The sequence below is a fragment of the Python bivittatus genome, unplaced genomic scaffold (assembly GCF_059951505.1).
Source record: "Python bivittatus isolate LINGU-HERP-01145 unplaced genomic scaffold, Pbiv_v1 ctg000020_np1212, whole genome shotgun sequence".
NCBI lineage: Eukaryota > Metazoa > Chordata > Lepidosauria > Squamata > Pythonidae > Python > Python bivittatus.
In genome coordinates this window covers 89,944,731-89,956,818 of record NW_028277030.1, presented here as the reverse complement: position 1 = coordinate 89,956,818, position 12,088 = coordinate 89,944,731, and positions in this window count along the sequence as shown.

Sequence of the window (12,088 nt, the reverse complement as noted above, 5' to 3'; positions counted from 1 at the left end):
CGTTTTGATAAAATATATGGAATGTCATTATTATTGTCCGTTAATATTGGATAATGTTATAAAGTGTTTTTGCTTAGGCTGCAATCTGAAATATACCTGGAACTAAGGTCTCACTGACCTCACTGAGTAGGCATAGGATTGTGCTATAAGAAATGTAAGAACTTTTAGAAAATAAAACTTTGAGCATACTTTGGGACAGAGACTGAAATACAGGGCCTGTAATTTTAAATCTTTCTGCTTATATAGGTCTTTCCAGAGGGATTCATAGCTTTCTCACACCGGTTTTGCTCAAAACATTGATTCCATATAGATGACCAATAATTCTAAAGGTTATTTTATCAGCATCAGATAAAAATATGTAATAAATTGTGTGATAAAATGGTAATTGATATGAGCCTGATAGTTGCACCCATAAGCCCTTTCTCCACTGCTGAGTTACAAAGCTTTCCTCTCATCCTTGAGTTGGAGTTACCAGCATGAAATTTGCCATCTCCATTGCCAGTCCCTTCTATACATCCTGAGGCTGCACTTGATCAGTGTCAAAATACAAGGGAACATATCACTTTGACATTGCTTCAGCTAAGGATGACTTAAACCTGTCTCAGTAGTGGACCAGGGCCAACATGAAGACAATGTCATGAGAACATAGTTGAAAAAAAATGTTACCATGGAATTGTTTATGCCATTATGTGCAAATGAGAAAGGCCTCCGATTCTTCCTGAAACCTGCTTCTCAAAAGCTGCTTCTCGCTAGCTTTTGTGCTAGCAACCTTTCCAAAGTCTTATGTGGTGAAAAAGCTGCAGTCTTTGTTCTCCAACCAGGAGCTAAATTAGGCTGCATGCTTAAACCTACCTGGGATAGTGTGTTCAGAGCTCCAAAAGTAAAATATGAGACACATTATTTCATGTAAATTTATATACTTATTGATATTAATTCACACCTCAATTTCCCAAGAGACCCAGGCAAAGAGTACAAATATTTTTTTAAAAAGTTTAGAAGTTAATATCTGGAAAGCTTCTTTGTAATAAAGCAGCTTTCAGTAACTGGAACACTTCCTATTTCCTATTGGGCTTTTACATTGTATGCAAAATAATTTTCAAATCAAACCAAGTTACTAGGTACCTAATAATCATTAGACCCTCTATCAGTTAAAAGATGGAAAACAGAGTAGGTCCTCATTTGCATCTCCTATTCCACCAGGAAGGGTGTGCGCGCACACACACACACACCAACTTGGAAAATGAATGAAAACACTGTCTAGAGAACCTGATTACTCAATACAGTTTCCATGAATCTTAGTTCTTGTTCTGCCTACTTTATCTCACATACTCAGGACTGCCATATCTGGGTTGGAAAAATCCAGATGACCAAATGATGGCACCAGACAGCTAGAGCTTTCTTTATCTCTGCCAGTGCCAGCTCACAGGTATATGATACAGTACCCGTAGACCACATTGACTGATGGCGCCATCACCTGCCAATGAGAAGACTGCATTTTTAGAATGATTCGAAAGGAGGGGTGGCATTGGCTTTTTTTTTAGACTTTTTTTAAAATCCAACCTTTATTATTTTTATAAATAATTGAAGGGGGCAAACATACCACTAGACCAGACTGGCTTTGGTGCCCTAGGCCAGTGCCTACTCAACTTTAGCCTAAAGCCAGCCCTGCTCTTTGCTATTATCTAGCGGTTGTCTGGATTTTTGCAGCCCTGCTGTAGTAGCCCCACTCAAGTACTTGTGGAGGTGCAGTAAGCTTTGAACACCAAACTTATTTCTCTTGAGCCTTCTGCTGTTCATGTTAGTCTTCCTGTTTGGCTGGGATGGACTCCTAGAACCCGAGGCATTTTCCTGGTGATGTCAGGCCTAGCCCAAAGAACTCCTGGAGACCATGCAGGTTCAGTCAGCAAGGTTTATTTGCCAGCACCTGTTTACAGAATCTTCTCAGACTGACTAGCAGTTCCCAGGCACAAGTCTCTGCTATCTTCTGGAATGTTTAGGGATGCACCAGCTTTCTCCGCTTATCTCCAGAGCGTTGCTCTGGAGACGAGAGCACCATTTTCACTCCCCTTCCTCCATTCCAGTCCATCACAGGTGCGGGGATTGTGCCTGGGCCCAGGTCCCATCCTGGCAAAACCAAGATCATTTTCCTCAATAAATAAATGAACAAGTATAATGTTTTTGACTCATTGGTTTAATTGGGTTCTCTTTATCTAGTTTTAGGACCTGTGTGGAGAACAGATCATGTTTTAGGTCATATTTATGCTGAAATACTGAAAATTCAAAAGGGTTCACATACTTTTAAGCACCACTGTACATACATACAAAAATGTGCATACTGTCCACTTCAGAGACTCTAGGCAGTTAACAGTAAAAAGAATAAACCCTATACAATAAGCAAGTCCTAATCCCAAATTTTAAAAAAATCCACACCAATACTGTAAATAAAAGCATTTATTAAAAACAAATAAAAAAGCAGCCCATAACCACAATTGTCCAAACTGTCTGCGGAACAATTTTGGTCTTAATGACCATGTGGAAGGCTAGCAGATTGGGGCCCCCACAAAACTCAGGAGGTCAGCTGCCTACATAGTTTGGCTTCTGTATCTTCAGGCCCCCAACCTCTTCACTCCTTGTGATCCTTAGCATCTCCTCTTGGGTGAAAATGCAAGAAGGTAGAATCTGCTTGAAAAAGTTGGTCCTGAAGATACAGAAGCCAAACCATGTCGGGCTTTACAGGTTAATATTGCCACTTGAATTCGACCTGGAAAAATCTACTGGTAGCCAGTACAGCTACCAAAGCACAGAAGTTACACTGGTAAACCTACTCGCCCCATTAGTAGCTAAGCTGCTGCATTTTGGACCAGTTTCAGTTTCCACTATGTCTTCAAAAGCAGTCTAATAGAGTGCATTGTAATAGCCTAATTGCATGGTGAAAACAGCATTATTTATTGGCATAAGGATATCTAAGGCAGAAAAACCTGCAGCTGGCACGCCAGCTATTCACTTATGACACCAAGCATAGAATCCTCCTTTCTTCAGTATACAGCCATTTTTTTTTGGTTGGTAGCACAACCCTTATCTTGATTTCTCCATTAGACATGTCCCAGATGACTATGCATAGGATTGCAACCTAAATGAACTTGTTTGAAAATAATTTATAGTAATTATGTTATTGTACAATGTGATCTTCATGAGGTAATTGTTTCTGCCCTTGCTCTTTGGATTCAATGAATGGTAAGGTAAAGGAACAAATAAGCTATGGATTTGTTTATTATAAGTGCCACATCTTTCATCTTTCTTGATAAGATCTGCAAATGAAAATGTTTTAGTAATTTCTGTACTTTCCGAGCCATGAAGGTGCTCACTGATCTTTATAATTTCCACTTAATGAATGAAGTCATTTTATTGTTTCCACATTCAATTTGTTTAGAGTGGTAACCTGAACTTACTGAGTTCTGGAAAAAAGTAGTAATATAAAACCTCTGAAGGTCTCAGTATCTCAAGAAACATCTGATTAATAGTGGTTCCCACTTTTTATTGTGGTTTAGAGACCTCACATTTCCATCTGCAAAACTATATGACCTGTCCAGGACAGGAGTCTGGCTATAGATTACTATAGAGCTGCAATCCTATATATATTTGCTAGAGAATAAGCAGTCCATTGAACACAGACAGTTTTTCAATAAATTGTAAATAAGAAAGGGCTGTGTCTGTAGTCTCTGGAATCTTAAAGATGAATTTTAAAATCAGAAAAAGTCATAGTTCTGATTTAGAATTTTAAAATAAAGTGGGTGGTAAGCACGAACAATACTCCCATTTTCAGTAAAAACTATGCTTAATTTTTCACAGTATAATGCCAAGTCCTCTGTATTGGCAAATAAAACAGTGCCCTCTACTGATTCTCAATCCAATAATACTGGTAAAACTGGAAAATAGTAGTTTTCGGACTTAAAAATAAAAATACCTTTTAAGACTAATTCTTAAAAATAAAATTGATTCAGCATTCCTTGTAATTAGTCATGATAGGAAGAATAAGCTACAGTATTCTAAATAGCTTCTAACCAGTGACATAGTATGAGCATTTGTTTTAATCAAAGCATAAAAATATCTCTGCTGGATCAAGCTGAAGCCCATCTATGATCCCTGGTTGCCCCCTTCTGCATCTTTCCAGTTCTTATGTGTTTTTCAAATGTGACAGCCAAAACTGTAGATAGTATTGCAGATGCAGAGGTATCATATATTTGGATAATGGCTTTAACTGTTAGCAGTTTTAAAGGTCTTTTCTAATGATCTATAGTATGGAATTTGCCCTTTCACAGCTGCCATGCACTGAATCAAATAAGCTATCCACGATTATCCCTAAATCTTTTTTCTTGGTTACTTATAAACAGCTTAGACCCCCTGAATCTATATGTACCATATTTTTTGCCCAGTGTGCAGTACTTTATATTTACATTGAACCACATTTACCATCTGGTTGACCATTTGTCCTGTTTGAGGAGATCCTTCTGGAGGTCTTTGGGTTTTACTACTCTGAATTGTTTAGTATCATCCAGGTCTTGGCCAGCTTTCTGCTTACCTGTAACTCAAGATCCTTTGTAAGTTCAAAAGCACTAGTCCAAAAACAGATTCTTGAAGAACTCCACTTCTTATTTCTATCTATTCAGAATGTTCCTACTCTTTGGCTTCAATTTTTAAACCAGTTCCAACCCATAAAAAATATATTCTCTTATTTAATGATTGCTAAGTTTAATGAACTTTGAGGAGGATCTTTGTCAAAGGCTTTTTGAAAATCAAGGTTCACACTGTCAGCAAGGTAATCTCCATCCATGTTCAGCTGACACTCTTAAAGAGCTCTAGAAGGTTGATGAGGATTCATCTTTGCAAAATCCATCCTGATTTTTCCTTCATATGGAAAAATATGCTTGTGTGTTTTCTAATTATTATCATTTATTTCAGCCTGCTTGGAACAAATTAAGCAAACCAGACAATAATTTCCCAGAGCTCTAATGTCTCTGGTGCCAGTATGGACTGTGACCTCTGCCTTCTCCCTAGCACTATCTAGCACTTTAAATTGCATCAGGAAGCCTATCGGTAACTAGTGTAGGGCTCACAGTACAGGTGTAAAGTAATCCCACCAGCTGGCTAACATACAAGCCACTGCACTTTGAACCAACTGCAGCTTTCAAGTGGTCTTTAAAGGCAGCCCTTTCAAGAGCGCATTGCAATAGTCCAGGATGGTGGTGACAAGGTCATGAGTCATTGTAACAAAGTCCTCTTGCCTCAGATAGGGTCTCTGGGAGATGAAGTGACAGAAGCAATGCCTATACATTGCAGGTCTTACTAATCTACAGAAATAACTATGTCTGTCTGAACTGTTTTAAAATTCTTATTGAAAATATGAAGTATTATATGTTTATTTGAAAAGTTAACCTAACCATCTATTACAGGACATATCTAGAAATCTGATTGTATCTCACAAAGCAAATCCTGGAACATAGTTTTATTGGGCAAAACACTTGGTAAAGCATTGTCAGAATGCAAACTTTCGAGGTTCGTCTCCGAACCGGGAATAAACACACAGGCGGTTGCTTGAAGGAGAGAGAAAACTTTATTTCCGAGAGCCAGATACACAAGACGATCAGCTGTCGGGGCAGCGGCATCGGGGCTTCCCAGGAATCCCCTTTTATAGGGAAGATCCTTAAAAGGTGCGAAGGGAAACCCGCCCTCTAGGATTTCTTAGAAAAGGCAATTAGCTGGGATTCCAGGAGAGAGCGCTGGCCGGTGAAATTGACTAGGGAGCAATTGACTAGGGAGAGTTCTAAGGTCAGGCACCTACTGCGCTGGGGTTTCCTGCGTTTGCCTTATCTGGTATTATATAATTGGAATGTAGTTCTCTTCGGGAAGAAATCTTTTTATGATTCTATTTTTTGGGGTTAAGGAATGTTGGCCCTTCCTGCCAGGTCTTTAGTTATTTAATTTTGGGCTAGGGTGGAGGACTCTTGATTCTTTCTGTTATGTCCTAATCTTTTTAGGTGCGCCCATTCTTACTATAATTTAGCCATATGCTTCAATTGCTGTTTAAGGTAAGTGATGATAGAATGAGACAAATGGGAAGCTTTGACTTCCTGCTGACATGGGGGAGGGGGGGGAGAAGAATTTGATTTCCTTCTCACAGCATAATTAAAACGATTAATTATTTTAGAAGGGGAACAAACAGTTTACAAATACATAAAGCAAGCTACTAAATGATTGAAGGAAATTGAGAAAAATCTTATAACGGTAAGCTAGGTTTCTTTTATGCCTGGTACTGGAAGATAATTCAGTAAATGTAGATTAATGAAAAAAGCCTATCTAATAGATCTGCCTACAAACTGTAAAAATGAACATTTGAAGAAAAGTAAAGTTCTACCTTCAGCTCTATTTGTGCATCAGAATACTCTTCATCCAGCACTTGGAAACAATATGCAATTATGCTATTTGCTTTGGAAATACTTTTCTAATGTTTCCCCAAAATTATTTTGCCTGTCCTGTCATGTCATCTAGAGAGGCTTAAAGTTCTGCCCTCTCAGGAAGCAAGGGGGTTGTGGATCACAAGACAGAGGTGCACCTAGTCCCCTTGTTAAATATTTTGTAGCCAACCAGCCATAGCAGAATAACTTAGACCTAGGCCACAATCTTATATCCAATATAGACTTGTTATAAGCATCTTTTAAAAAGTACACTCATAAATGCCAGGCAGAAATAAGGAGAAACTATGGATTTAAATCCTGCCTTGGTTTAACTGTGAGGCAGGACAATAGTAGAGGTCAGTTGTGTTCCTCTGGTCCTGTATATCCTGGAAGTAATGAACAGGGAGCGGGTTCTAAGCAACGTTCTTTTGCCTTAAAAATGCTGGGGGCACACTAGAAGTGGGGATAGAAACAGTTGAAGGAATTTTTCCAATGGCAATTGCATTTCCAATAATTGAAATATTTCCCCATTTTGGTATATTATATTTAATCATTCTTAAAGTAGAGACTGTATTAGTCAATCCAGTATAACATTCCTATATTAAAAATGAAATGTGCGTACAGATAGTCCTTGACTTGTGACCATTAATTTAACAACCATTCAAAGTTATGATGGCACTGAAAAAAGTGACTTACGGCCAATCTCCCACTTACAACCATCACAGTGTCCCTGTGGTCATGTGATCAAAATTCAGGCACTTGGCAACCAGCATGTATTTACAACAGTTGCAGCATCCCAGGGTCACGTGATCACTATTTGTGACCTTCCCAGGGGGCTTCCGACAAGCAAAGTCAATGGTGGAAGCTGGATTTGCTTAATGATCATCTGATTCACTTAGCAACCATGGTGATTCACTTAACAACCATGGCAAAAAAAGGTTGTAAAATAGGGTGCGACTCACTTAATGACCACATTACTTAGCAATGGAAATTCTGGTCCCAATTGTGGTCGTAAATCGAGGACTACTTGTATCTCATAGAGCTAAGCTCCATTCCCACCACCTTACAGATACTCCTCACTTAACGACCATTCTTTTAATGATGGTTTGAAGTTACAACAGCCTCAGAAAGGGTGCTTCACAGCCTGTAAAGCACTTCCTACCGTCATAAAACGTCACTCCCCCCGCAATCACATGGCTGCATTTCGGGCACTTGGCAACTGGCTCGCATTTATGACCAGTTGCCAAGCACCCTGTGATCATATGATCACCATTTGTAATCTTTTCTGCTGGCAGGGAAGGTTGCAATCGGAGGGGACGTGGCAGTGTGCAGATTTGAAGATTTGAGCTCCATTCCTCCAACCCCATGAGGCATTTCCCCTCCATTTGCATAGGGGAGGGGAAACCCCTTGGCAGTGTGAGGGAATGGAGCTCAAATCTTCCAGATTTGAACTCTGTTCCTACCCAGCGCCAAGGGATTTCCTTTCCCCTTTCAGCAGTGGGTAGGAACAGAGCTCAAAACTTCAGGATCTGAGCTCTGTTCCTCCAGCCCTAGGAAGGATTTTCCCTCCATCCATGGAGGGGAGGGCAAACCCTTTGGCGGGCTTTAGGAATGTTTGAGAGCAAAAGGGCTGCCTGCCGGGAGGATTTTAGCTCTACACAGAACTGAAACCATCTGGAGGCAACCCTTTTGCTCTCAAGGAGCTGCCTGCCTGGAGGATTTCAGCTTCGCACTGAGCTGAAATCCTTCAGAAGATAGCTCTTTTGCTCCATCTGCTTAATGACTGCAACCGGGAGTGTCCAGATTGCAGTTGCTGAGCGAAGCAGTCAGGTGGGCATCTCGCTTAATGACCGCTTTGCTCAATGACCAAGATTCCTGTCCCAATTGTGGTCGTTAGGCAAGGATTACCTGTATTATTTTTATTTTATGTAGTGAATTACTTCTAATTTGGACCACTAATAGTTATTTTTACATTTACTATCTTTCTCGTACCCTGAGCTCAATCTTTCTTCAATATGGTATCCTTCAGAGATTTTAGACTGCAATCCTCATACCATCCCTAACCAACTTGGCTTATGAAAGATGGAAGTTGTGGTTAACACATCTGGAGGCACCAAGTGAGAAAGTCTATCAAGCTGTACACAGATGTTTCCTTCGTTATTTGCATGTCTTCTTGCTCCATACTATTGCATTTTCTCTGATCTGCAAAGTCCATTTCTGCAGACAAGCTTTTTTTGATGAAGCTCTTACATCATGATGTGGTTTAAAATTATACTCGTGGACAGCAAGTTATTATCACACAGAACATAGTGTTGCTTAATGTTTAAACAGTCACTGCACTCCCACTAATGATTTGTCAGCATGAGAAGAGGAATTAGATCTATTGATTCACATTGTTTGCGCAGCTAACTTTAAAGTTTAATGTTTTAAGTACTGGTTTAAAACTCCTTTTTACAATTTAAGCTTTCAAACCTGGTGTACCATTAAAAGCTTCAAACACCTATTGCCATGTTCCTGAAAAGCTTAATATAAAAATAAGAAACTGACGTACACTGGCATAGTGTTCCTAGTTTTAAAAAAATAATTTATTGCCAGGATGAAAATGAAGTACTGTTTAACATAAAGATCTGTTTTGGAGGCACAGAATGTCACTTTATGTTGTGTTCCAAACTCAGGGTATTTTTCCCACTGATTCAGTAAATCAGAGAGAGAGAGGGAGGGAGGGAGGGAGAGACATTAAGCTGCAAAAGACTACTCCATCTATTACATACCAGCTAACCTACATACTATAACTAAATCAAGTGCTATTGCCCTGAAGGAATGTCATATTTGGAAAGAATGACAACACCAATCATTATAGTTTCTTCCCAACTGGATTGAGTAAATGGCTACTCATAGATATGCCTGCATTTGTATTTCTAATTAAAAGTTAAATAATTTACAAATGTTATATAAATGATTCCCTTCTAAATGGCCATATATACACTACACACAATAGTGTTTCTGTTGCCTAGAAACTCAGGCACCCCAAGTTTGGCATGGAGTTGATGGAACCTATTTCCCTGAATTTGAGAGAGAAACTAACTTTGCAAAGTGGCTTTTTCGCCTCTCTCGACAGCACGAATCACGAGTACTTCAGGCAAAGTGAAAAGCATTTGTTAAGTGGGATCCAGCCTTTATATAGGATACAGAAACAAATGATACATACATTTGGTATATGTGATGCATCAGAAAATAAAAAATCAAACAATAAGAGACATTAATTAGACATGAAAATTAAACAATAGAGAACACTGATCCTAGATAACATTCCACAAGTGGCAAATTTAGGGTTACATCACCCCCTTTCCCAGTTGAGCTTGTATCTTTCTTAATATTTGCAAGTGTATTCAAGGACTTCCATTGTTTGGAAAGACTAGTTCTCACATATCAAAAGAAGAAATGGCTTTGGTTAAAAAGAGAACATGGTTTCCCGAACTTCAAAAGGAAGCATGGATGCCATGCTAAAATGCCAATGTCACCTTTATTAAAAAGCTAATAATGAAGCCTAAAATTCCAGGTAACACTTCCAGATCTGGGCTGCAAAAGGTTAGAGAATAACTGGATAACAACAAACAGGTATAGAAAATTCTAACCTTTTAATGCCATGTAGTTTTCATCTAGTTTCTGCTGCCCAGATATAGTAACTTTATATACACAACAAACACACACATGCTAAAAGGAAAGAGAGAAAAAGAAAGAAAGAAAAGAAAGAACAAACTGCACATTTCCAGCCATATTATTTGTTTATGTATCTGGAGAAATGCTACTGTCCTTTTTTCAGCTGTATAGGACAGTCCTCAAACACATAAAATGAAAAAAAAAATCTTTTACATTAAGGAAATTATTCATATATTTTTTTCAACATTCACAAAATAGTTTGCATTACTTTAATCAGAAGCAAGTGACCCTGGGAAATCTTGTTCTTTTTTGAGTATCTGAATAGTGACTATCTATATTCTGAATACTTTGATATTTTGTGTGATATCATTTTAATTGATATCATAGAAATGTCTTTCTGTTTTCTTTATAATTAATGGAAATTTCAACTTAATTAAAAGTGATGTTAGCACTCTTTTAAAAGAGCCTATCCTTTGTAACTGAGTTTCTTCCATTCCTATTTGATTTCCATTGAAGCCAAACAAATTAAGAAGAACCCCATGGGAGGGCTCTTAATGGTGAAGGATTTAAACAGTCTATTTAATATTCATAGATGTATATAACAAGTGAATGTGTTTTAACTGAGAGGCATAGCCATTAATGAGAATTTCACTGCTGAACTATATGCAATAAAATGTTAGCAACTGCACCCTCCAGGAATTGCAGCAAGTAGGAAGTTGCTTGCATCCCATCATATGAACTCTACACACATGACATGATGAACATATTTACATGTTATCTTAAATTAACCAAGTTGTTTAATAGGGATGCACACCCATTATTTTACTTTCTGTCCCATATAACTTTTTAACCAGTCACTAGCTTTTCTAACCACAACCTTGGAAAAGGTATGACCAAGGCTCTTCTCTTTTGCATGTACACACTGTGTTTAAGATTTTACAAAGAAAAAGTCAAGCTGTACATATTTTAGCAAATATAAGATGGATAATAGAGACAGCAAGAGAGTTCAAAGAAGTAGTTTACTATTGCTTCATTTATTACAGCAAGGCCTTTGTGGTTTGTGCCAGAATGTTGAACATATTAAGGCAAGTGCCTGTAAAATTTGAATTTAGTTTTTATTAGAAATTGACACTTTGAAGGAATTTCCATGACTTACATGATCACAAAATTCCTCCATATTTTGAGTTTGGATCTCTCTCTGTAAAGCTTTCATATTCTTGTTTTACCCTTGGGCACTATGCAGAACCCTCTGCAATCTTTTCCTGTATAATGAAGAAAGTGGAAGAGGAGGAGGAGAAGACAGCAAGGTTAATCCTAACTTTAGGAGCACGCTACCTCTTAGCTTCTGAGAATTAACAGCCAGAGTCACTTTAAAAAACAATTGCTATGGTATTCCCCCACTTGACCAGTCAACATTTTGGTCTATTAATGAAACTATCATAAATATCCCACAGGTCTCTATGACATAGAATTAATGGAAATCAGAATTTGGTACCACATGCAGTAAGAAAAAGGTTATTGGGTGCCTGAATTCTAAGAGAAGACACCAAAAAAATATATTGAATGCCATAGGCCAAATGTGCTAGAGGTCAAACAGAGTTAACCTACACTAGACTTGGATTGACAGTAATTGGTTGACAATAATTGAAATAAAATAGAGCTGTTACCTATGATGGAATATTTAGTCTGATTTCCTGGAATTTTGGTTGCTTTTCATTACACCTACATACAGCAGGAATGATCCTAGTGGTACCAGAGGAAAAGTGTACTCATCATCCAAATATTTTTGATAAGGTGTCAGATAACACAGTCATGTTATTTATGTGATCTGTATCACTTATTTTTAAAGGGCTCCTTTGTAAAGAAGAATCAGTGTGGATTAGAATTTAAGATTAGACTTTGAAGAAACAGAACAGAAAGACTATTGACACTTTTGAACGCTGGTGTTGAAGAAGTCTCCTAAGAATGCCAGGGAT